The sequence below is a fragment of the Stegostoma tigrinum genome, chromosome 1, assembly GCF_030684315.1.
Source record: "Stegostoma tigrinum isolate sSteTig4 chromosome 1, sSteTig4.hap1, whole genome shotgun sequence".
Taxonomy (NCBI): Eukaryota; Metazoa; Chordata; class Chondrichthyes; order Orectolobiformes; family Stegostomatidae; genus Stegostoma; species Stegostoma tigrinum.
The window spans coordinates 91,557,593-91,581,709 of record NC_081354.1 but is presented as its reverse complement, the minus strand read 5'-3'; positions in this window follow the sequence as shown (position 1 = coordinate 91,581,709).

The window sequence follows — 24,117 nt, the reverse complement described above, 5'->3', positions numbered from 1 at the left end:
TGGCTAAAGAGCTAGTATAAGAGGGATGGCTTCAGATATTTGAATCACTGGGATCTTTTCCAAGTCAGTTGAGCCCTGTCCAAGAAGAATGAGTCACACCCAAATTGGAAAAGCACCAATAACCTGGCAGGAGGTTTTGCTAGTGGTGGGGATATGGAATGAATCAATATGTCAGCATGCAGAGTGATTGAGGAAAAAGTAGAGGTTAAGTCAAATAAGTCTAGTAGGAAGAAAAGGCGGGGCCAGATTAATGAACACAGAAAGACTGATGGTCTGATGTGTATATATTTTAATGCAAGGGGGATAACAGTTAAGGTAAATGAGTATTGAGCCTGGATTAGTAGACGGAAGAACAATGTTGTAATCACTGCAGAAACGTGGTTGAAAGAGGGCCAGGACTGGCAGCTCAGTTTTCCAGGGTTTTGAGATTTCAGATGAGATAGAAAAGGCTTTAAAGGAGCAGAGGGGTTGCTTTACTGGCTTAGGAGAATGTCACAGCTACACTAAGACAGGACATCTCGGATGGCTGATCCAACGAGGCCATATGGGTAGAACTCAGGAATAAGAAAAGGTGCGATCACTATTGTGGGGTTATACTGTTGGTCTCTTAATAGCTACAGGGAGAAAGGGGAACAGAAATGCAGGCAGGTCACAGAACGATGCATAAGTAGCAGGATTATTGTAGTGAAACAAAAACAGAAATTGTTGGAAAATCTTAGCCAAGTGGGGAGAGACGTTCTGTGGAGGCTTCTGAAGAAGAGTCACTGAACCTAGAACATAGAACATAGAACATTAAAGCACAGTACAGGCCGTTCGGCCCTCATTGTTGTGCTGACCTGTCATACCGATCTGAAGCCCATTTAACCTACACTATTTCATGTACGTCCATATGCTTATCCAATGACTACTTAAATGTATCTAAAGCTGGCAAATCTACTACCGTTGCAGGCAAAGCGTTCCATTCCCTTCCTACTCTCTGAGTAAAGAAACTACCTCTGACATCTGTCCTATATCTTTCACCCCTCAATTTAAAGCTATGCCCCCCCATGCTCGCCGTCATCATCCTAGGAAAAAGGCTCTCCCTATCTAACCCTCTGATTATTTTATATGTTTCAATTAAGTCACCTCTCAACCTTCTTCTCTCTAGCGAAAACAGCCTCAAGTCCCTCAGCCTTTCCTCGTAAGATCTTCCCTCCATACCAGGCAACATCCTAGTAAATCTCCTCTGCACCCTTTCCAAAGCTTCCACTTCCTTCTTATAATGCAGCAACCAGAACTGTACACAATACTCCAAGTGCGGCCGCACCAGAGTTTTGTACAGCTGCAGCATAACCTCTTGGTTCTGGAACTCGATCCCTCTATTAATAAAAGCTAAAACACCACATGCCTTCTTAACAGCCCTGTCAACCTGGTTGGCAATTTTCAAGGATCTGTGTACATGGACACGGAGATCTCTCTGCTCATCTACACTACTAAGAATCTTACCATTAGCCAAGTACTTTGCCTTCCGGTTACTCCTACAAAGTGCATCATCTCACACTTGTCTGCATGAAACTCCATTTGCCACCTCTCAGCCCAGCTCTGCAGCTTATCTATGTCTCTCTGCAATCTACAGCATTCTTCGTCACTATCCACAACTCCACTGACCTTAGTGTCATCTGCAAATTTACTAACCCATCTTTCCACGCCCTCATCCAGGCCATTTATAAAAATGGCAAACAGCAGTGGACCCAACACCGACACTTGCGGTACAACACTAGTAACTGCTCTCCAGGATGAGCATTTCCCATCAACTACCACCCTCTGTCTTCTTTCAGCAAGCCAATTTCCGATCCAAACTGCTATATCTCCCACATTTCCATTCCTCCGCATTTTGTACAATCGCCTACTGTGGGGAAGCTTATCGAACGCCTTGCTGAAATCCATATACATCACATCAACTGGTTTACTCTCATCTACCTGTTTGGTCACCTTCTCAAAGAACTCAATAAGGTTTGTGAGGCACGACCTATTCTTCACAAAACCATGCTGACTATCCCTAATCAATTTATTCTTTTCTAGATGATTATAAATCCTATCCCTTATAACCTTTTCCAACACTTTACCAACAACTGAGGTATGGCTCACTGGTCTATAATTACCAGGGCTGTCTCTACTCCCCTTCTTGAACAGGGGAACCACATTTGCTATCCTCCAGTCATCTAGCACTATTCCTGTAGATAATGACGAGTTAAAGATCAATGCCAAAGGCTCAGCAATCTCCTCCCTGGCTTCCCAGAAGATCTGAGGATAAATCCCATATGGCCCAGGGGACTTATCTATCTTCACCCTCTGTAGGATTTCTCATACTTCTTCCTTGTGAACCTCAATCCCACCTAGTCTAGGAGCCTATATCTCAGTATTCTCCTCGACAACATTGTCATTTTCTCAAGTGAATACTGTTGACAAATATTCATTTACTGTTTCCCCTAATCTTCTGGAATTTTTTAAGGATGTAACTATGAAGATGGACAAGGGAGAGCCAGTGAATACAATGTACCTGGACTTTCAGAAAGCCTTTGATAAAGTCCTGCATAGGATATTAGTGAGCAAAATTAGGGCACATGGTATTGGGGGCAAAATACTGGCTTGGATTGAAAATTGGCTGGCTGACAGGTAGCAAAGAGTAGTGATAACCGGGTCCCTTTTGGAATGACAGGCAGTGACCAGTGGCATTCCACAAGGTTCGGTACTGGGACCGCAGCTATTTACAATATATATTAATGATATAGATGAAGGCATTAAAAGTAATAATAGCAAATTTACTGATGACACAAAGTTGGGTGGCAGTGTGAAATGCGATGAAGATGTTATGAGAATACAGGGTGACTTGGACAGGCTAGATGAGTGGACGGATGCATGACAGATGCAGTTTAATGTGGATAAATGTGTGGTTATCCACTTTGGTGGCAAGAACAGGAAGGCAGATTACTATCTAAATGGAGTCAAGTTAGGTAAAGGGGAAGTTCAACGAAATCTGGGTGTTCTTGTACATCAGTCAATGAAAGCAAGCATGCAGGTACAGCAGGCAGTGAAGAAAGCTAATAGCATGCTGGCCTTCATAACAAGAAGAATTTAGTATAGGAGCAAAGAGGTCCTTCTGCAGCTGTGCAGGGCTCTGGTGAGACCGCACCTGGAGTATTGTGTGCAGTTTTGGTCTCAAAATTTGAGGAAGGACATTCTGGCTATTGAGGGAGTGCAGCATAGGTTCACAAGGTCAATTCCCGGATTGGCGGGACTATGATATGTTGAAAGATTGGAGCGACTGGGCTTGTATACACTTGAGTTTAGGAGGATGAGAGGGGATCTGATTGAGACGTATAAGATTATTAAGGGATTGGACAATCTGGAGGCAGGAAGTATGTTTCCGTTGATGGGGGACTCCAGAACCAAAGGACACAGTTTAAAAATAAGACGTAGGCCATTTAGAACCGAGTTGAGGAGAAACTTCTTCACCTAGAGAGTGGTGGATATATGGAATGCAATGCCCCAGAAGGCAGTGGAGGCCAAGTCTCTGGATAGTTTCAAGAAAGAGATAGATAGAGCTCTTAAAGATAGTGGAGTCAAGGGTTATGGGGATAAAGCAGGAACAGGATACTGATTGTGGATGATCAGCCATGATCATAATGAATAGTGGTGCTGGCTCGAAGGGCCGAATGGTCTACTCCTACGCCTATTGTCTATTGTCTATAAATACTATTTAGATAGTCCAACGGTGCTGAACTTATATTGGAGAATGAACCTAGCCAGATGATTGAAGTTTTAATTGGGATGCATTTTGGGAATAGTGATCACAATTTTGTAAGTTTTAAGATAGCTATGGATAAGGATAAGATTCATCCTCAGGTAAAATTGAAAATTGGGGAAAAGCCAATTGTAACACTTTTAGGCAGGAACTGGATAAATTAGATTGGGGGTGGATATTTTGAGGGTGAATCCGCATCTGTTATGTGAAAATCTTTGAAAGGCCAGTTATTCAGAGTTTAGGACCAGCATGTTCCTGTGAAGATCAAATATAAGTTTGGAAAATTTCAGGAGCCCTGGATGACAAGAGATATTGCAAACTTCGTTAAAATGACAAAAGGAGCCATATGTAAAATGTAGGAAGCTGAAATGAGACAAGTCCTTGAGGCATATAAAAGAAGCAGGAAAGAACATAAACAAGAAATTACAAGGGCTTAAATGGGCCATAAAATGCCCTTGGCAAGTAGGATTATCGAGAATCCCAAGGCATTTTATTCATAAAATGGGAGAAAGAGATAGCTAAGGAAAGGGTATGTTCACTCAAGGACAAAGAAATAAGTTTATTCATGGAGCCAGAGGAAGTGGGTGACTCACATTTTCATTGGAATTTACCTAGGAGAAGAACATGGATGGTGGTAACTTTAAGGAGAGGTGTGTTGATATTGGGGGCCATGTTGATATTAAGAATTAGGAGTCTTTGGGTGCCTTGAAAAACATTAAAGTAGACAATTCTCCAGGGCCTGATGGGATCTATTCTGATACTGATGAAGGAGAGGGAGGAGATTGCTGGGGCATGACAGAGATCTTTGTATCATTTTCAGTCACAAGTGATATAAAAGAAAACTGGAGAATAGCCAATGTTGTTCCTTTATTTAAGAAAAACAATAGAGATAATCTAGGGAATTATCAGCAGCTGAGCTTTACATTAGTGGTAGAAAAATTATTGGAGAAGGTTCTTAAGGACAAGATTTTCTCATGTTTGAAAAAAAAAGTAGATTAAATAAGAATAATCAGCATGGCTTTGGCCTGTTTGGAGGTCCTTTCTCAGAAATTTTCTTGCACTTTTTTTGAGGAAGAGATGAACATGATTGGAAAGGGTAGAGCAATGGATGTTGACTACATAGATTTTAATAAGCATTGGACATGGTTCCTCATGGTAGGCTCGCCCAGAAGGTTAATTTATGCATGATACAAAAATGAGTTGGCAAGTTGGATACAAAATTGGCTTGGCCATAGAAGATAGAAGGTAATTGTGGCAGAGTGTTTCTCTGACACAAGGAGTGTGACCATCGATGCTCAGTAGGTATCTGATTAGTAACCTTGCAGTGACATGATAATTGATGGACTGGTGGATAATGAGGAAGACTGTTAGAGGATTTAGCAAAATATAAATCAGTTGGCAGGTTTGGTACAGAAATAGCTGGTAGACTTTAATATGGACAAATTTGAGAGTGATGCTCTTTGGGAGATCAAGTGCAAGAGGAAAGTGTATAAGAAATGGCAGGCCCCTTAAGAACATTGGTATATAGAGGGATCTTGGGATGAAAGTCCATAGCTCCCTGAAAGTAACAACACAAGTGGATAAGGCAGTGAAGAAGGCATACGGCATGCTTACCTACATTGGTCAGAGTATAAAAGTTGGCAAGCCTTGTTGCAGCTTTATAAAGCTTTAGGTGGCCATATTTAGAATATTGTGTGCAATTCTGATTGGTAGACTATAAGAATGATGTTGGGGATTTGGAGGGTGTGGAAAAGAGATTTATCAGGATGTTGCCTGGATTGCAGTATGTTAGCTACAAGGAGAATTTGGAAATCATGGCCCCATGATCAGATAGCTCATCCACCCTACAACCCTGACTCACTTTCAGACAAGTTTCAGACGCTGGCGGGCAACTTAATGGAAGCATGTAAATGTATGAGGGGAATTGACTGGGTGGATAATTGGAGTCTTTTTCCCAAGATGGAAATGTCAAATGCTAGGGATCAGAGGCTCAAGGTGAGAGAGGAAATGTTTAAAGGAGATGTGTGAGGGAAGTTTTTACACAGAGAGAAGTAGGGGCCTGGGTGTTGTCAGGGGAGGTAGGAGAAGTGCATACGCATATCATAACAATGTTTAAGCGGCATTTAGACAGAAACATGAACAAACAGAGAATGGAGTGTTACGGATCATGTGTGGGCTAATGGGATTATTTAGAATGGTATCAAGTTTGGCACAGACATGGTGGGCCGAAGGGCCTGTTCCTGCACTGTGCTGTTCAATGTTATCTAACTATCCTGCTATGATTTCTTTAATAATTGCTTCTAGCATTTTCCCTGCAACAAATGTTGTGCAAACTGACTTGTGGTTTCCTGTCTCCCTCCCTTTTTGAATAAAAGAGTAATATTCACAATCTTCTTATCAAATAGGGTTAACCTCAAATCGAGGGAATCTTGAAAAATTATCAATTATCACGTGAGCTGCTTATTTTAAGGCCCTAGGATGAAATCTATTAGCACCCGGGCATTTGTCATCTCCTAGCTCCAACAATTTAGTGATTTTCTTTGGTTCCTTTCTCCTCTCCATTTCCTGGCTTTTTGCTGCTCTGGAGTGTTATTTTTATTCTCTTGAGTTAGCAATAATGCAACATACCTGTTAAATTTATCTGCCATTTCCTTTTTCCTCATTATTAATTATCCAGTCTCACTTCCTTTACAACCTTTACTTTGTTAAGTCTTTCCTTCTTTAAATATTGATAGAAACATTTATTGCTATATATACTTCTGGATAGCTTGCTTGCATATTCTATTTTCCCCCTTCTTAGTAACATTTTTGATCCTTGTCTGTTGCTTTATAAAAAATATTACAATCAATCTTTGGCTCTGCTCTGTGCCTTTGCACTAATATGTGTTACTTTTTAGATAGATACTGTCTTTATCATTTTGAGTAAACTAGGAATGGTGTGTCCATTCCTTTGAATTTTTATTACTTTTAGCAATGTACTTGTTCTGTGTATTCTGAAATAGCCCCTTGAACTATTGCCACTACATCTCTACTGACTTATCTTTCAATCTAATTTGCCACTTTAGTTTTGTTAGGTCTGCTTTCATCTTCTCATAACTGCCCTTATAAGAGGTTTAAAGGAATCGCCTTAAAGCCGCTCCTATCTCCATGAACTTCGATAAAGATTCAATCACATCATCAACACTTCTGCTTAGGGGCACCATCACTACGAGATTATTAATTAATTCTGTCTCACTGCACAATACCCAGCCTAGAATAACGTGCTCTCCGAACAGCTACAGAACAGGCTGTTCTAAGAAACTATCCTAATAACCATTCTATGAACTCTTCATTCAGGCTACCTTTGTCAATCTGACTTTTCCAGTCTTCATGTAGATTAATATCTCCCATGCCTACTGCCGTGCTTTCTAACAAGATTAAATTAATTAATCCTTTCTGCTCCACCCTCCTATCTGGTTAGTTAGGGGGCTATATCTCTGTAAACGCTGCTAGATCATACTTGTTCATTTCCATTTGCACTCTCAGTTCATCAGTTTTGTTTCAAATGCTACACGCATTCAGAAACAGAACCTTTAGTTCTATCCTTTTCCTGTCTAAATTCAAGTCATAAGTGTTGGTTTTCTCTTAGATTCATACTTTCTAGCCCTGCCTGTCATGATCTGTTTATCATTTCTTATTACAATATCTTTCTCTTTGGCATTGACTGACCACATCTTCCTAAATTTGATCCCTTGCCCCATTTGTATTTTAAAGTCCTCTCTATTTCCGTTGTTATACAGTTTGCAGGAAAGCAGGCCTCAGCATTGTTCAAATTGAGATCATCCCATCAGCACTGATCCTAATTTGCCCAGTACAGGTATCAATGACCCATTTATTCCACACCAATCTTTGACCCATGCATTCGTCTCTCTCATGTGGGTTACTGTATGCCAATTTATATAAGATTTGGGTAATAATGCAGTGATAATGGCTTTTGCAGTTCGGCTTCTTATTATGGCACTTCAAACTCTAATTATGACCACACTGAGCTTGCATTTTTTTCTTCTAACCTTGCTAGCAGTATCTACATGGATGACAAAGTACTGTTCTAATGCAAGCTCATATCTAGCCCTGTACTGCTGGACCAAACTCTGACTCTGGGCAGGCATTGTAGCCACCTGGATTTATATTTTTTTGCTGTGGAGAATGGTGTAAATTCCCCTCATAATGCTGTTCCCTGCTAACAAAATGACCATACTCAAATAAACAAAGAACTGCAGACGCTGTAAGATACCAGGAAGGGTCTCTGGACCCGAAATTTTCGTGCTGCTTCCTCTCCACAGGTGCTCCCAGGCCTGTTGAGTTTCTCCAGCAGTTTCTGCTTTTGTTCCTTCTCACTCCCCTTTCTTGAATGATTTGTTTCACTATGTTGCTGTGATCAAATAGCTCATCCACACTACAACCCTCATTCTCATTCAAACAAGCTGAAAAAAACTCAACTGTTGTTAGGTTACCTCATCTTCCTCACTCATAGGCACACTGTCCTATCCCTGAATACTGACAAACAGGGCAACCCAAAACTTTGATGTATGATTGCTTTTTGGTGTAAAGAATCCAAAAAAACCTTCCCACTCCCTGATGTGTCACAGGGCTGTTTTTCTAACTCTATCTCACAAATTCTGAGCCAAAGCTGCCTGAAATTCAAACACTTGAAGAGAGATGTGTTTGCTCTGGACCAAACTGACATAAGGAACTCCCACATGTTGCAACAATGACACATTTAATTCATTTATTCAATGTGACATTTGGTTATGTTTGTATGTTTAATTAAGCTTACAACCAAATTCTTTGTCATGTTCAACCTTAGGAGCTTATGAGATACCCCTGAAATAATTAGTCCCTTTTTTCAGTCTCAGAGAAATGAGGAGTCCATTTCCAATTTGGCAGAGGGCTTCTTTCTCTGCTCTGTCTCTCTATTACAATCCAGGAGCAACAGTGCTGCTACCCTCATAACCACACAGCTGTTCAGTATATGGAACAACCAATCCTTTGTCCTCCTTATAGGAATATAGCAACTCTGCCACAAATTCAAAAACAGCCCAGAATACATCTGGAGAATACAAAAGTTTATTTTTCAAATCAAGTTGAATGTCTGATTCTCTAAAGAGTACTATTGCAAGGCAGAATCTTGCCTTTCGGCACTTAATTGACCTTTATAGAGTGTTGCATGCGTTTGCTCAATGGACCTGCATAGCCCCAGCTAATAAGCCTGACATCACACCATTAGAGGGGCTGCAAAACATCAAGATACACCAGATGTGGAACTGCCTTTGGGAGCAAGCATCTCAAGAACTGCACTACATGAGTCACAACAGAAACAATTCATTGATTCATTGATTCATAGATCCATACAATGCAGAAATGGCCCTTGAGCCCATCAAGTCTGCACAGAAGTAATTACTACCAGAAGTGTCCCATCTCCTTGAATGTTATGATATTTGAAATACTCATCGAAACTTTTTTTTTAAAACGTTATAAGGAATCCAGCTTTCATAACCTTCCTAGGCAGTGAGCTCTAGATTCCCACCACGTGCTAAGCGCAAAAGTTACTTTTAATAAATCCCTTCTGAGTCTCTTGCTCCTTACCCTAAAACTACACCCTCTTGTGATTGACCCCTCACCGAGGGGAATAGCTACTCTCAATCACCCCGTTCATACCTACATAATCTTATACCCCTCAATCATGCTCCCTTTCAGTCTTCTCTGCTCTGAAGAAAATGATCCAAGCTTATCTAGTCTTTCCTTATAGCTCAATTTCTCCATTTCAGGCAACATCCTGGTGAATCTCCTTATTAACCCCACCAGTGCTATCACATTATTCCTGTAGTGAGGTGGCTATGATGTGGAGGCGCTGGTGTAGTACTGCGGTGGACAAAGTCAGAAGTCACTGACACTAGGTTTCAGTCCGACAGGTTTATTTCGAATCGCACAGGGTTCTGGAGCACAGCTTCTTCGTCACATGCAGTGAAAGAGCAGGGCACACAGGAACTGAGTTACTAGGCAGAGAGTTGGCTGTCACTGCACATCGTACTCCATCTGGGGCCTGACCAGTGCTCTGTACAGCTCCACCTCTTTGCTTTTATGCTCTACTCCAAGAATAATGAAAGTAATTGTCCCAAATGCCTTCTTAACTATCCTATTCCACATGCTCTGCTGACTTCAGGGATCTGTGAGTAATTACTCCCAGATCCTTCCACTCCTCTAAGCTATCCAGTGTCCTGCCATTCATCAAACACCCCCTCATTTTGTTTCTTCTTCCAAAATACATCACCTCACACTTATCAGTGTTAAATAACCTCAACCACTGGTCTACCCATCTAACCAATCCCTCCAAACCTTGTTGTAATCAACAACCATCTTCTTCATTATTAAACACACTACCAATCTTGGCACAAAAACAGAAGTTGCTGGAAAAGCTCAGCAGGTCTGGCAGCATCTGTGAAGAAAAAAATCAGAATTAGCATTTCGGGCCTGGTGACCCTTCCTCAGAAGCAATTTGACGTTGTCTGAAAATTTGCGAACCTTCTCTCCATATTTCATCGATATTATTTACATATATAACAAACAGTAAGGGTCCCAGTGCTGATCCTTGTGGGACACTGCTGGACTCCAGTCTCCAGTCACTCATATAGCCTTCTGCCATTATCCTTTGTACCCTACGACTAAGCCAATTCCATGTGCTTTAACCTTCTTAATCAGTCTCCCATGTGGACCTTGTCAAAAGCTTTACTAAAATCCGTATAAATTACATCATCAGATCTTCCCTCATCCGTGCACTTGCTCAAATTTTCAAAAAAAATTAGAAGAAATTTAGGAGGCATGACTTCCCTCTGACAAAATCATCATTCCTATCTATAATTAACCTATGCCTTTCCAAGTGGCCTTTAATTTGCTCTTTCAGAATTTTCTCCAATAGTTTTCCTACCATTGACATGAGACTCACTGGTCTGTAATTTCCTGGTTCATCTCTACAACCCCTTGTCAAAAATGGGACGACATTAACCATCCTCCAGTCCTCTACATTACTCCTCTGACCAGACAGGGGCCACAGTGGGCAGTGCCCTCGCTCAGTGGTGAGCATCAGGAACTCAGGTGTGATTCACACTTCAGGCAACTGTCTGTGTGAAGATTGCATATTCTCCCTATGTCTGCACGTGTTTCCTCCCATAGCCCAAAGATGAGCAGGTTAGGCAGATTGGCTGTTATAAATTGACCATAGTGCGCAGGTTAAATGGGTTAGCCATGGGCAATGCAGGATTACAGGGGTAAAGCGCAGGTCCAGGTGGGATGCTCTTCCGAAGGTGGTGTGGACCTGATGGGCCAAATGGCCTGCTTCTACACTGTGGAGATTCTAAAAATCTGTGTCAGAGCCCCTGCAATTTCATGGCTTGCCTCCCATGGCAGTCTGGGATGCAATTCATCTGGGCCTAGTCTTTGTCTGTTTTTAAGCCCAACAGAGCCTGCAATACTTCCTCATTTCTTATGTCAAATTGTGCAAATTCCTCATAGTCCCATATCCTGAATTCTGTTCCTACATTTTCCTTTTCCATAATGAAGACCAAAGAGAAGTATTCATTCAACTCACTCCAATATCCTGTGGCTTTACACACAGTTTGCTGCCTTGGTACATAATGGGCCCTATTTTTCCCTCTTTAGCTGCTTTCCTTCAATGCATTTATAAACTATCTTTGGGTTCTCCATAATACTGTTTGTAAGTCCATTCTCATGTCCCTTTTTGCTCTTCTAATTGCTTTCTTAAGTTCTATCCTGCTCTTCCTGCTTTCCTTTAACACTGTAGCTGAATTGCTCTCTTTGGATTTGCCTATAGCTCAGCTCTTCTTTTTTATCCAGCCTTGATTTGTCATCAACATCCAGACATCTGAAAATATTGCTCCTACATTTCTCTCTAAAATGTATATTTTGGACTGTACTGTCCCCCGCACCTCACTGCTCTGCTGTAGACTTATCCTCAAGGAGCTGTTCCCAGTCTACTCTGTTCAGATCCTCCTTTATTTTGATAAAATCTGCCCTCCCCCAATCCAAAGCCATCTTTTTCCTTATCCAGAACAAATTTGAACCATACTGTATTGTAGTCACTATCATCTAAATGTTCCCCCGCTGCCATAGCAAACACTTTTCTTGCTTCTTTCCCCAGAACCAATCCAGCACTGTATTGTCCCTTGTTGCATCTTCTATGTATTGGTACAAAGAACTCCTTGGATGCATTTCAAGAAATTTGCCCCCATTAAACCTTTAACACTATGATTAACTTAATTTATGTTGGGAAAGTTGAAATCCCCTGGTAAAATTACCAATTATTTCTCTTATATACTTCTGTGAACTATCTGCATATTTGCTCTTCTATTTCCTGCTGACTCTTTAAGGGCGTATAATACACTCTCAGTAAAGTAGCTGCTGCTGTATTACATTCCTAAGTTCTACCCACAAAGTCTTGTTTGAGAACTCTTCCAAGATATCATCTCTCTTTACTGCAGTAATTGACTCCTAATCAACAGTGCTGCACCACTACCCTTTTTACACCCTCCTCTGTCATGCCTAAAGAGGCAATACCCTAGAATATTGAGTTGCCAGTTCAGCCCCTCCCTCAACCATGTTTCTGTGATGGCAACAATATCATACTTCCATGTGTCAATCCACACGTTAACTCATCAGTCATACCGATAACACTCCTAGCATTTGTTATAAAGCTGTGTGGAGCATTCATGAACTGGAAGGCAGGAAGTTAGGTTTGTTGTTTAAAAAAATTGGGGGAAAAGCAGTGCATTGTCTCATGAAAAGATGGTGTTTTTTTCAGTGCTTAGAGTCAAAATGGATGTCTGACCAGCAGCTTGAAATGCAGGTGCACAGAGAGAATGCCCGAACAGAGATATTTTATATCGAACAGCCAAGCAGCATTTTTACAAAGACAACAAATCTTTTCAAATTAAGCCAATCAATTTAAACAAGCCCAAGATACTAGGGTATAATACTTGATACTAGATACTAAAGATACTTTAGATACTAAAAATCTATTAAATTTAAATCTGATGGTGTTGACAACATCAAACTAATCTTATGTAAGAAATATTGTTGTATCATCACGGGTATCAATGTGAGGGTGTGTGGAAAATTGGAGAGAGCCAACTTTCAACTGACAAGAGACAACATCTTTTAGCCCTCAGGGAATGCACCATCCAATTATTAAAATGTACCATGGCACTTCTAGCTTAGAGTCTTTATAGAGAAAACATCTCTGACAGGAGAATCATCAAAAGAAAGGCATTTGTGATGTGAGATCAACAGGAGAAAGACTGGAGAAGGCAAAGAGTTCCAGAAGACAATCTGTGAAAACTTGGAGATAGTAAGATTTAATTTACTGTTGTCTTATTAATTGAGTATATACAAATGTGACTTGTGTTTATTTGAATGGCATTCCAGTAGAATTTAGACCACTTAGGGATAGTTAGTTCTTAGGTGAGAATTGTTCAGTTTGTTAGTAATTCTGTTAATTTGTTCATTGTTAATGTTAAATGAATACATTGTTTCTTGTTGTTTATAAAGGTGATCAGGGATTATCTTTCTTTTAACCACTCTTTTAATAAATTATGTGGGGAAAGGCGAGCTTCTCTGGATGTTTTGGAAGTAATTATAAGAAGGGAACCTCTTCTCCCATCATAACAGATTGGGACTTGTGGTTTGGTTTAATTATTAGAGGGGTTTGGCCATTCCACTTCCATAACACATGAAAGATCATTCAGCCTTGCATTACTCTCTTGACACTCAACATAGCTGAATTCACTGTGACTTGCTTCCAATGCAGTAGCATGATGGGTCTCTGTTTCATTGATATTCTGTGGCCCCTCTCCCTGCCAGACTTGTCTAAACTGCTGCCAACAGCACTAGCAAACCTATTAACAAAGATGTTGGTCTCAACGTGGTTCAGGTGCAGACCATCCCATTTGTGCATGTTCCACTTTCCCCAAAAATAGTCCCGGAAATTCAGGAATCTGAAACTATCCCTCTTGTGCCAGCTCTTGCTCCATGTATTCACCTGTCATACTTTCTTGTTTAGAAACTCACTAGAATGTGGCATCAGGAATAATCCAAATATTACAACCATTGAGATCCCACCTTTTAATCTACTGCAGAGCTGCCTGAATTATTGATGCAAAACCTTTGCTTATATCCAACATGTACCACAACCTCTAATTCATCACCCTCCTCTTTCAGGATGTCCTGTAGCCCTGTAGTTGTTCAGTGACATCCCTGAATCTGGCACCAGGGAGGCAATGAGACATCCTGGAGTTACATCCTTGGCTGCAGAAATGCCTGACTGCTGTCCGGACTAAAGAATTCCCGATCACAATGGCTCTGTCTTTCTTCTTCCTTCCCTCTGTCTGTAAAATCTGGCTGCTTGTGGTGCCAGAAGCTTGGTTCTGGCTACGTTTCTCCAAAGTATCAGCACCGTCATTACTTTCCAAAATGGAATACCAATTAGTGAGTGGGAACAAAGGGACTCCTGCATTAATTGCATGTTCTTTCTGGACTGTCTGACAGCCACTTATTCCCTTCTTTCCTCTTGACCCTTGAACTGCAATACGTTCACCTCTCTAAACATGCAATGTTGATTGTACAGTGCGACCTAACAAAAGAAGATCACATTTCTGAAGCCAGCAACAACATGGAATCAGAATTTACATCCAATATTTCTGTTTATTCTTTTGTTAAACTATATGATTTCCTTTTGATTATCTTTTGCATTCCTTTCCCCTCTTAATGTTGCTGTTTTCTTTATACTATTTTAAATTACCTATGAACTTGGTTCTTGTTGTTACAATGGGAAATAATCCAATTCCTGTTTATTTCACCATTTACTCAACCTCAAATTTCCCAGTGTTAATACTCAGAAGTAAGTACGCACAACCCATCAGAACTACAATAATTTTCCAGCTTTAATATGGAAAATAATTTCGCACCTTGTCAGGTTTTCTCCCTTTATGCCCATGCATTATAGACATTGCAATATGTATGCACAACATGTAGCATATTCCACCTGTCCATAAATATGTCTCCAAAGTGCTGCAAGTGATGCATCTATTACAGCTTCTCACTGCAGATCTGAATATATCTGTTTATAACTGCATCAATAACCAACCAACAAAAAGCCTGGAAACAGCCTTGGTTTGGCCTTAATGCTGCAGCAGAGTGTTCATTAGTTCAAAGTAAATGTTTTAAGATCATCAGATAGGGTGATGTCCTACCATTTAACCTCGATAATCAATGGATTCATGAGAAAGTCTCAGGATGTTCTTATCATAACACAGCAGAGGTTTTCCTACTAAATATGACAGGAAGTCAATTCAATCAATGATGAGATGATAACAAACTCAGTGAACAAAATGTGTTTCAGACTCTTGCTTTCCTTTTAAACTATTTTGGAATTTAACCCTTTTCATTCCAGCATTCTAGCTCATAAAAAATCGTGAAAAATACAGAAAATTCTATTGTTTAAAGGAAGGAGGGAATTTGAAGCACATATGAGAAATTAAAGTGATTCTTTCATTCAGGTGTTCTTTCTTTCCCCCAAAATGTGGCCTTAGTGACACTGCCAAATAATTATAACATCCATTACTTAACTCACCATTTATGGAGTATTCATATTTCAAGAAATGAGAAAGTCTGATTAACTTAAATTCAAATAATGAGACTTAATAATTTTAAATTTGTGTTAACAATGCTGTCAGAAATCAGGGAAATCCTGAATTTATTACTCACCCCTTTTAGGACTGTTTGTCTGTCATGTTTGAAATAACTGAAAGCAGCTCAGATGACAATGCTAATTATTTAGGATCTTTCTGTGTCTCGTTACAGTGGCATCAGCATTGGGATCAAAACTATTTCCTTGAGACTATTAACATCTGGACAAAGAAACTGAGGACATTATTACTAAGTTTGCAGGTGACACAAAGATAGGTGGCGGGACAGGCAATGCTGAAGAAGTGCAAAGTCTGCAGAAGACCTTGGACAGGTTAGGAGAGTGGTCAAAGAAGCAGCAGATGGAATACAATGTGGAACATACAGTTCCTTTGGCAGTTAGGAAGCTAAATGCAATTTTAGCATTAATTTCAAGAGGGGAATACAATGGGAAAGATGCACTGCTGTGACTGTACAAGGTTATAATCAGATCACATTTGGAATATCGTGAGCAGCTTTGGGTCTTAAATCTAAGGAAGGACACGCTCGCCTCAGAAGTGGTCAAGTGTAGGTTTACAAAAATGATCCCAGGTAGAAGGACTTATCAGATGATGTTGAAGGCTCAGGGTCTGTACTTGATGGAGTATAGAATGATGAGGGGGATGTCACTGAAACTTCAAAAAAAACTGAAAGGCCTGAATAGAGTAGATGTGGAGAAGATGTTTCAACTACTAGGAGATACTAGGATTCAAGTGTGCAGCCTGAGAGAGTTGGTAGGCTGAATAGCCTAATTCTGCCCCTATTTATTATGATTTTATAGTTTTAAAAATGTAATTGTGCTGACATTAAATAGCTTCTCATTGACACTAATTGGTGGTGTTAAATTAACTCAAAGATGTGTTTTGACATTTTAGTGATGGAGGAATTGTGCAATCTCATGTTCTGATGAAGAGTTATATTAGACTCGAAATATTCATTCTGTTTCTGACACCGAAGATGCTGTCAGACCTGCTGAGATTATTTTCTGAACTACCTTTGGTTACATAGCAAGGAAGAGCTATGCAGCTCAGTATGGTTGAATATTGCTTGGTTTCTAACATCTTGTTTGGCTAATTGTGAGAAAACCGTATGACATTTATACATTTGCTTTGATCTGGTTGCCTTTTGAGGAGGGTAGGTCAACTGATTTGCAGCATAAATGTGCCGTCACCATGCATGTCGAAAAAGAGAGTACAAAGACAGTTCTGCTGTTATTACAAATAACGTAAACATGCTACATCACGAGCATTTAGATAAAATTGGAATTAGACTTTGTAGTTTGGGTCGATAGCCTTGTGGCTGTCTGTACTAGTCCGCTCCCTATTGTGAAGAGCGAAGTGGTCTCTGCAATTTTGAGGCTACAACCTTTTTTATGTCTGGCAGATAAGCTGCAGGATGGTATAGAGATACCCTATTGCACTTTGTTGGATTGCAGCATACAAAATCGGGCCAGATTGCAGTCTGTAAGGTCAGTTGTGAAAATAAGAGCAAAAGATGACATGATCATTGGGGGATGAGGGTGTTAAAGAAAACTGAAGGGAGATTGAATGGATCTGTACAAGAGTATGCCTTAGGAAAAATCGGCTGGGTAAATTCCTCCCATTAACTCAAGGACGAAAATAGATTTAAGATATTGGGCAAGAGATGGAGGGAATGGCAAAAAAAAAAACATTTTTATCAAACTTGGAGGCATTCCTTGACACAAAAAAAAGGTTGCATGTTTTCTTTTAGATGGCTACTGGAGAACTATCATTATTCTGGAAAATTCTGACCTAACATAGTAATCTGCTACTTATTTATGTTGCTGGGCCTTAATTTTAGACTGAGCAGCCAAACAATTGAATCAGGTGGTGCTTTGGCCACCTAGACAAATGTCTTTTAAGTGCAGCTATGAGAACAATGTAGAAAGTGGATCAAACCCATCCTGAGACAGTTACCATCCAATTAATGTTACAGGAAGGTTTTGAAAATGACACCATTGTCTTCTGGCTCCCTAAATTCAGATGAAATAATTTTGAGGCCATGTTGGATAGTTCAAAAAGCTATAGCTTTTACCTGAACTAACATATGGTCATGTTTTATAGAATGAATGTGAGATTTGGTTACACTGAAGAAAATGAACAAGAACTGCCAAAACCTTTGTAACCTTATGCTTCTTAATACTACCACAAACAAACTTACTCGAGGTTGCATAGTGAGACATTCTGTCAGAATTAGCCCAGGATTCCAGAAGGCCATGTTTCTTATTAAACAGATATGAACGTACTACTTAAGAACATTTTGCTTCCCATACATCACACTTCAGAGAAAAAAAAATTGCATTTATGCCACTTGGAAACCAAGGTCGGGCCGAAATGATATGGATACTCAACACTCATGGGACATCAGGCAAAAGTGTCACAAAAGATGGGCCACATGTGCTCAAGTAAAGATCAGGAAAGGGTAAAATAAAAAACAAGGGTATGAATTGTGACACCCTGTCAAAGAAGGTTTTAGTAACATGTCTTATGGAGAATGCATAGTAAATTGATAGATTTGACAAAGTCCCCTGTGTCACTCTGGAATGAGTCCATGTGTAGAATTTGAAAGCTGTTGTCACTTGTTTTAGTTACAGCCAGTGCTGTGTACATTGAATGCAGATTAGACAGCAGCAAGAAACATAGTTTCTTTCTTGACTGAAGTGCAGCTTTCTGAGGCTGGAGCTTCAACAAAGATTTCTTTGCAAGAGATATCAAAACCGACAAAGCCCACATTTACAACTATATTAAGGGAAAATGGCAGTGAATAGTATTGTGGGCTTATTGAAAACTGACAAGTGATATTTTAAATTTAAACAAAGAACCTGTGAGCATGTTAAATAATCTGATGTTTAAAAGTCAGGTATTACTTGGCTACCCAATAGAATTCAAAGCAAAATGTTGCGGATGTTGCAAATCTGAAATTAAAGAAAACAGTGCTGGAAAAGCTCGACAGGCCTGCGGAATACTAAAAGAACCAGTCACATTGGACTGGAAGCATTAGCTTTGCTTCTTTCTTCACAGATGATGCCAAACCTGTTGGGTGAATTGATTGCTTTTTTTTGACAAAGCAACTGAAAACGTTGATGAAGATAATGTGCTACATGGATTTTAAGAAAGCTTTTGATAAGTCTGATAAGTAACACTGAGACTTAGGAGGGCCAGCATGATTAGACAGAGAGAAAAAAAAGTGGCCTTTGCACAGAAAGCAGAGAGTCATGGTAGACACTTGTTTCTTTTTGCAGACTGGAGTGTAGTTAACATTAGCATTCTCCTTTTCAAAGTCTTGCATTTTTTATCCGTTGTTTTATCAACCAAAGTGTGTTTCCAATCAACTTGTTTTAGAGACAGTAGGAACTGCAGATGCTGGAGCATCTGAGATACAAGGCATAGAGCTGGATGAACACAGCAGGCCAAGCAGCATCAGAGGAGCAGGAAAGCTGGCATGTTGGGCCTAGATCTTTCTTCAGAAGGGTCTTTCTGAAGAAGGGTCCAAGCCCGAAACATCAGCTTTCCGGCTCCTCTGATGCTGATTGGCCTGCTGTGTTCATCCCCCTCTGCACCTTGTTATCTCTATCTTCCAATCAACCTGCTCTGGTGCAACTTTTAGACCCCTAAAATAAACCCTTTTCCCATCTGGGATCCAAATCTTTGACTGACTTTTATGCGTTTCCAACTTAGTATTGCACTTCATTATATTGTGATGGCTTTTTCCCAAATGCTCTCCCACCTTGACATCCCCCACTTGGCCTGTTTGATTTCCTAGGACTAGATCTAGCACAGCTCCCTCTTTGTATAAAGAGAAGTGTACTCTTCCAGAAAATTCACCTTTGCACATTGCAGGAATTCCTTCCCTTCTGTTTTCCACACTCTAACTTTTTCTCAGTGTACTCATAGGTATTTGTTATAACCAATTATCACAAACATGTGTGCCTACAAATGATCTCTTCTACTTCCTTCCCACTATTTGAGCTCTATAATAAATACCCAACAACGTCACCATTCCCTTCCTACTTCTCACCTGGTTGTATTCCTTTATTTGGGCATAAACTCCACTGAAGAAATTAAAGAAATGTATTAACATCAGGGGTTAGAAATTTAGAAGACAAAAAGTTAGCCTTGTTAATATTGCTTTGGCATGCATCTGCCAAAAAATAAGCATTTCCATATAGATTGTAGAAATGAGGGATGAGAAATGCAATAATCTTATAGAAGAGGTGTGATAATATTCAGATTTGTAAAAAATATCAAAAAATAATTTCAATCATATAGTCAGTATTTCCTTAGCAAATGATTTCAATGAGGTTTTAGCTATGGATTTAAAGTTTTGGGATAAATAAAAAGAAAATTGATTCTACACATTATAGATTAGTCAAACATATTCAGACAGTTGAAATGTAGACATTGTAAAGATAAGAATATAACTGAATAAACAGAAGGCAAAGTGGATAAGGTCTGGACTTGACTATTGATAAAAGTTTTCACTGATATTGTGGGGTCTATTCGCTAAGAACGAATTTAGAGATGCATGCACAGACTTGAATACTATTAGTTATGAATACACCAATTGAAATCCCTTTTAACAATGGTGTGAGCATGTAACGAACCATGTGGTACCAGGTGATTCATACATTTTTGATACATCAGCTAAACTGTAAATAATCATTTACAGTAGCAAAAACAGGAATTGTTGGGAATACTCAGCAGGGTTGGCAGCATCTGTGGAGACAAATCAGAGTTAACATTTCAAGTTCACTGAATCTTACTCAAAACTCTCTTCAGATGCTGCCAGATCTGCTGAACCGTTCCAGCAATTTCTGTTTTTGTTTCTGATTTCCGTCATCTGCAGATCCTTCAGTTTTTAACAATTTGCGGTAGTATGGGTAATCCCTGCCGAGAATATGCTGCAGACAGTTAGTCCATTCTAACTATATCCGTAACAGTTCGTTTTTGGTAGAAACCTAAAACTCCGACAGTAATGATTGATCATTCTACAGTTTAGTGAGGGGCTACAATTCACTCTAATTTCCCACATAATTGAATGCTTTATATGGAGGCAGAAAGGCTTCCACTAATACCAGAGTTTCAGAAATAATTCAGTAAGCCTCAAGATATAAAGTAAACCTTTAGAAACCAGTTTGAATTAGGATGACATGGTTTCCTATAAAATCATTATTAAAGATTGTAGAGGCCCAGGAAGGTTATTATGGATGGAAACATAATTGTACAACATAGAAACCAGATGTTCAGCTCCACTCTTCATGAATGCTGAGCATAGATTATAAATTTGCAAATTTTAAGTAAGTTGTAGAAAGTAATGAAGAGCCAGGTACAAATCTCTCATAACCATATGTTACATAGCTATGAGGATCAGATTAACATTATTGGCAATTTGTTTGATAAAGGACAGACCAGTTCTGACAGTCAAAATGAAACCATGAATTCCAAAGAGCAACAATTAAACAGCCTGTGCACTTTCAAACGGCACCTAATCTTTAGTGTTCAACCCCTTTGGACGTCACCACTTTCCAATCTCTTACTATATATGATAGACTGTACACATTCATTCCGCTTATCATAGAGGATAAACTCACATTCTTCTACAACATGTTCAAACTGCCATATTTTTGTCTCCTCCCTCAGCCTATGTATATCCAAGGTTATTCTCCCCACCACTCTCATCCCCACCAGGTTTTGTATCATCAGTGATTTTGGAAATATTACAATTTCCTCCCCATGTGCAAATTATTGATAAAGATTGTGAACAGCAGGGCTCAAGGGCTTATACTTGTATTTATACACCAATGTATTCATTACATCTGTAGCTATCTCCTTTAACACTCTTAGGTGTAGGTAATCAAATCAGAAATGTCAGCTTTCGGTTCCATTAATTTCACTAATACTACTTTTTGCTCATTAAAATTTCTTGTAGCTTCATGTTGGCATGGGTCTCTTGAATCTTAATTATTTCGAAGAGACTTTTTGGATCTTCCTCTGTGAAGCAAACACAAAATACTTGTTTGGTTTCTCTGTCCTTTCTCTATTACCTATCATAGATTTTCTAGCCTTTGCCGTTTCCCGTGGCTAAATTTTACTCTTTTACACATTGATGTACATTTCACAATCTGTTTTTATGTTTTTTCTTACTCTCCATTCATATTTCATTCTCCTTTGTTTGTTAATTTCCTGGTCCTCCTTTACTAAGTTCTAAACTTCTCCCAGTGCTCAGAGTTACTGCTTTTTATTTGGCAACTTTGCAGGCTTCCTCCTTTGATTTAACATTATCTTTAACGTTCCCTGCTAGCCTTGGCTCTTGTTATTTCTGTTGTTGATTCAAATCAACACGAGGGCACTGATGTATGTTCATTGTGATATTTTTCATGGTGCTGATGGTATTTAAGAAAGAGCAGCATGAACAATTACAATGAATAGGAATCAGTAAGAACTGCAGCTGCTGGAAGTCAAAGCCGATAAAACGTTGAGTTGGAGGACCACAGCAGGTCAGACAGCACCAGAGGAGCAGCTCCACATTTTATCAACACTGAACCATTATAATGCTTGAGTAGACAAATGCCGGAAATGCATAGAAAGTCTGTTCAAATGTTAAAGAGCAAGGGAAAGCTAAGCTAAATTTTAAATTGTATCAAAAAGATACACATTACATGAAGATTTTCCGAATGAAGTCAGACTTAAATGTTTGAATGCACTAACCATTACCTGCATTGAGAAAATATATTTATACATCTGAACTCTGTGAAAAGTAGGAAGTCATGGGACCTTCTGGCTTAAAAAATGTTTTGAGCCATATGATTTCTTCGAACATTATGTCAACAGTGTCATGCGCTCTGTGATCTGCCTGCCATTTACAGAAAATCAAATGGTGTTAAGGAAAAAAAAGACGCACAAATTTTTAGGGAGATAAGAGATGGGAGTATAGCGATTTTGGTTGCTTCAAATCCTAGTTTTGGAATGACTGTATGGTAAACTCAATACTGACGGTCGTTGAGCAACATTTTCTGAACTTGAATTTTGTTTTTTTCCAGGAACAGTCCTTCATAAGGATGGAAGGCTCAGGAGCTGCAGTCAGATGTTTTTGGGGATCTGATGAAGTTTCCAATTATCACTATTTCTTACTGTCCTGTGAACCCTGAACTTTTGCCTCTTTCCAAAGATTTGGATTCAGCTTTGATTTTGCTGTCAGCAATTCACAATTGTTGACAAGAAAGATGGTGAACTGTGAGAAGTCGCCAAAACCGATCCTTTATTTTCAGACTCTTCACTGACAGGGGTTAAAAAAAAATCATCTGTGCAGTTTGTTGTCCTGTTGTGTTATGTAAATATCTATCCATTTGGCTTTAAGAGAATATAGTTCTAATTCGGGATTACAGTTTACATGTTAAACAAGAGTTTTATTTTTTCATTCATTCACAGAATGTGGTTATTCATTGCTCGTCCCTAATTTCCCAGAGGGCAGTTGAGAATTAACCACATTGCTCCGCCTGGAGTCACATGTCGTTCAGCCTGGGTACTGATGGAAGTTTCCTTCCCTAAAATACAGAAGTAATCCAGATGGGTTTTTCCTGACAATCAACAAAGTTTTCATGGTTGTCATTAGACATTTAATTCCAGAATTCTATTAAATTTAAATTCCATCATCTACCATAGTGGTATTTGAACCAATGCTTTCCAGAACATTACCTGGCTCTCCACATTTATTGCCTAGTGATAATACCACAAGGGAATTGCTTCCCCAAAGTTTGAGACTTGTTTTAAGAATAATTTTAACATTCCACAAAATGGAGTACTTTGAGTTCATCAAGTTTGAGTTTGCAAAAATGTCTTTCATTCTACACAATAATACAGAAGAGAAGCAATTGGCAATTTTGGTAATTACATTTTCATATTTATATTAATAGTGTGATAATTAGAGTAGTAGGGCTTGAATTGCAGTGCATTTATCCTGTCACAGTCATAACATTTGTTGCTCACAGTATTAAACAGATATGGATGACTATTTAAGCACCTCATGAACAATATCTTGCATTCTTAGTCAGAAACGAAAGTATGGAACAGATGTTTGCTGGCATCCTAGTCAGCGAAAAAGAAAACAAAATACTTTCCAAAAACTCTTGGATTCTGGTTACTCCATGTTCTTCTGAATAACAGATACTGTACACCAGCTACCAGTTTTGTTTTCTATGCAGCTGATAACACAACATCCTTGTTCTCAGAATCCGAGAGTAAATTTGATTCTGCGACTGAAGCAGTAACAACATTCTCTTCATTGGTGGCAACAATTACAGATAGTCGTGTAAGGAGCTGGGAAAGACAAAATAGATCCACAGGTTCTTGAAATATACTACAAGGACTGAGTACTTGATAATTAATGGCTGAATTAACAATGAAGAATGAGTCAGACCTTTTACATTCACATGTATAAGATCAACAATGCACCAAGCATTGTCTTGAGCTGCAGTTTATTTCAGAGCACTTTCTGACTAAGATGAACAAAATATAACATAGACTTTTACAATGACAAAATCG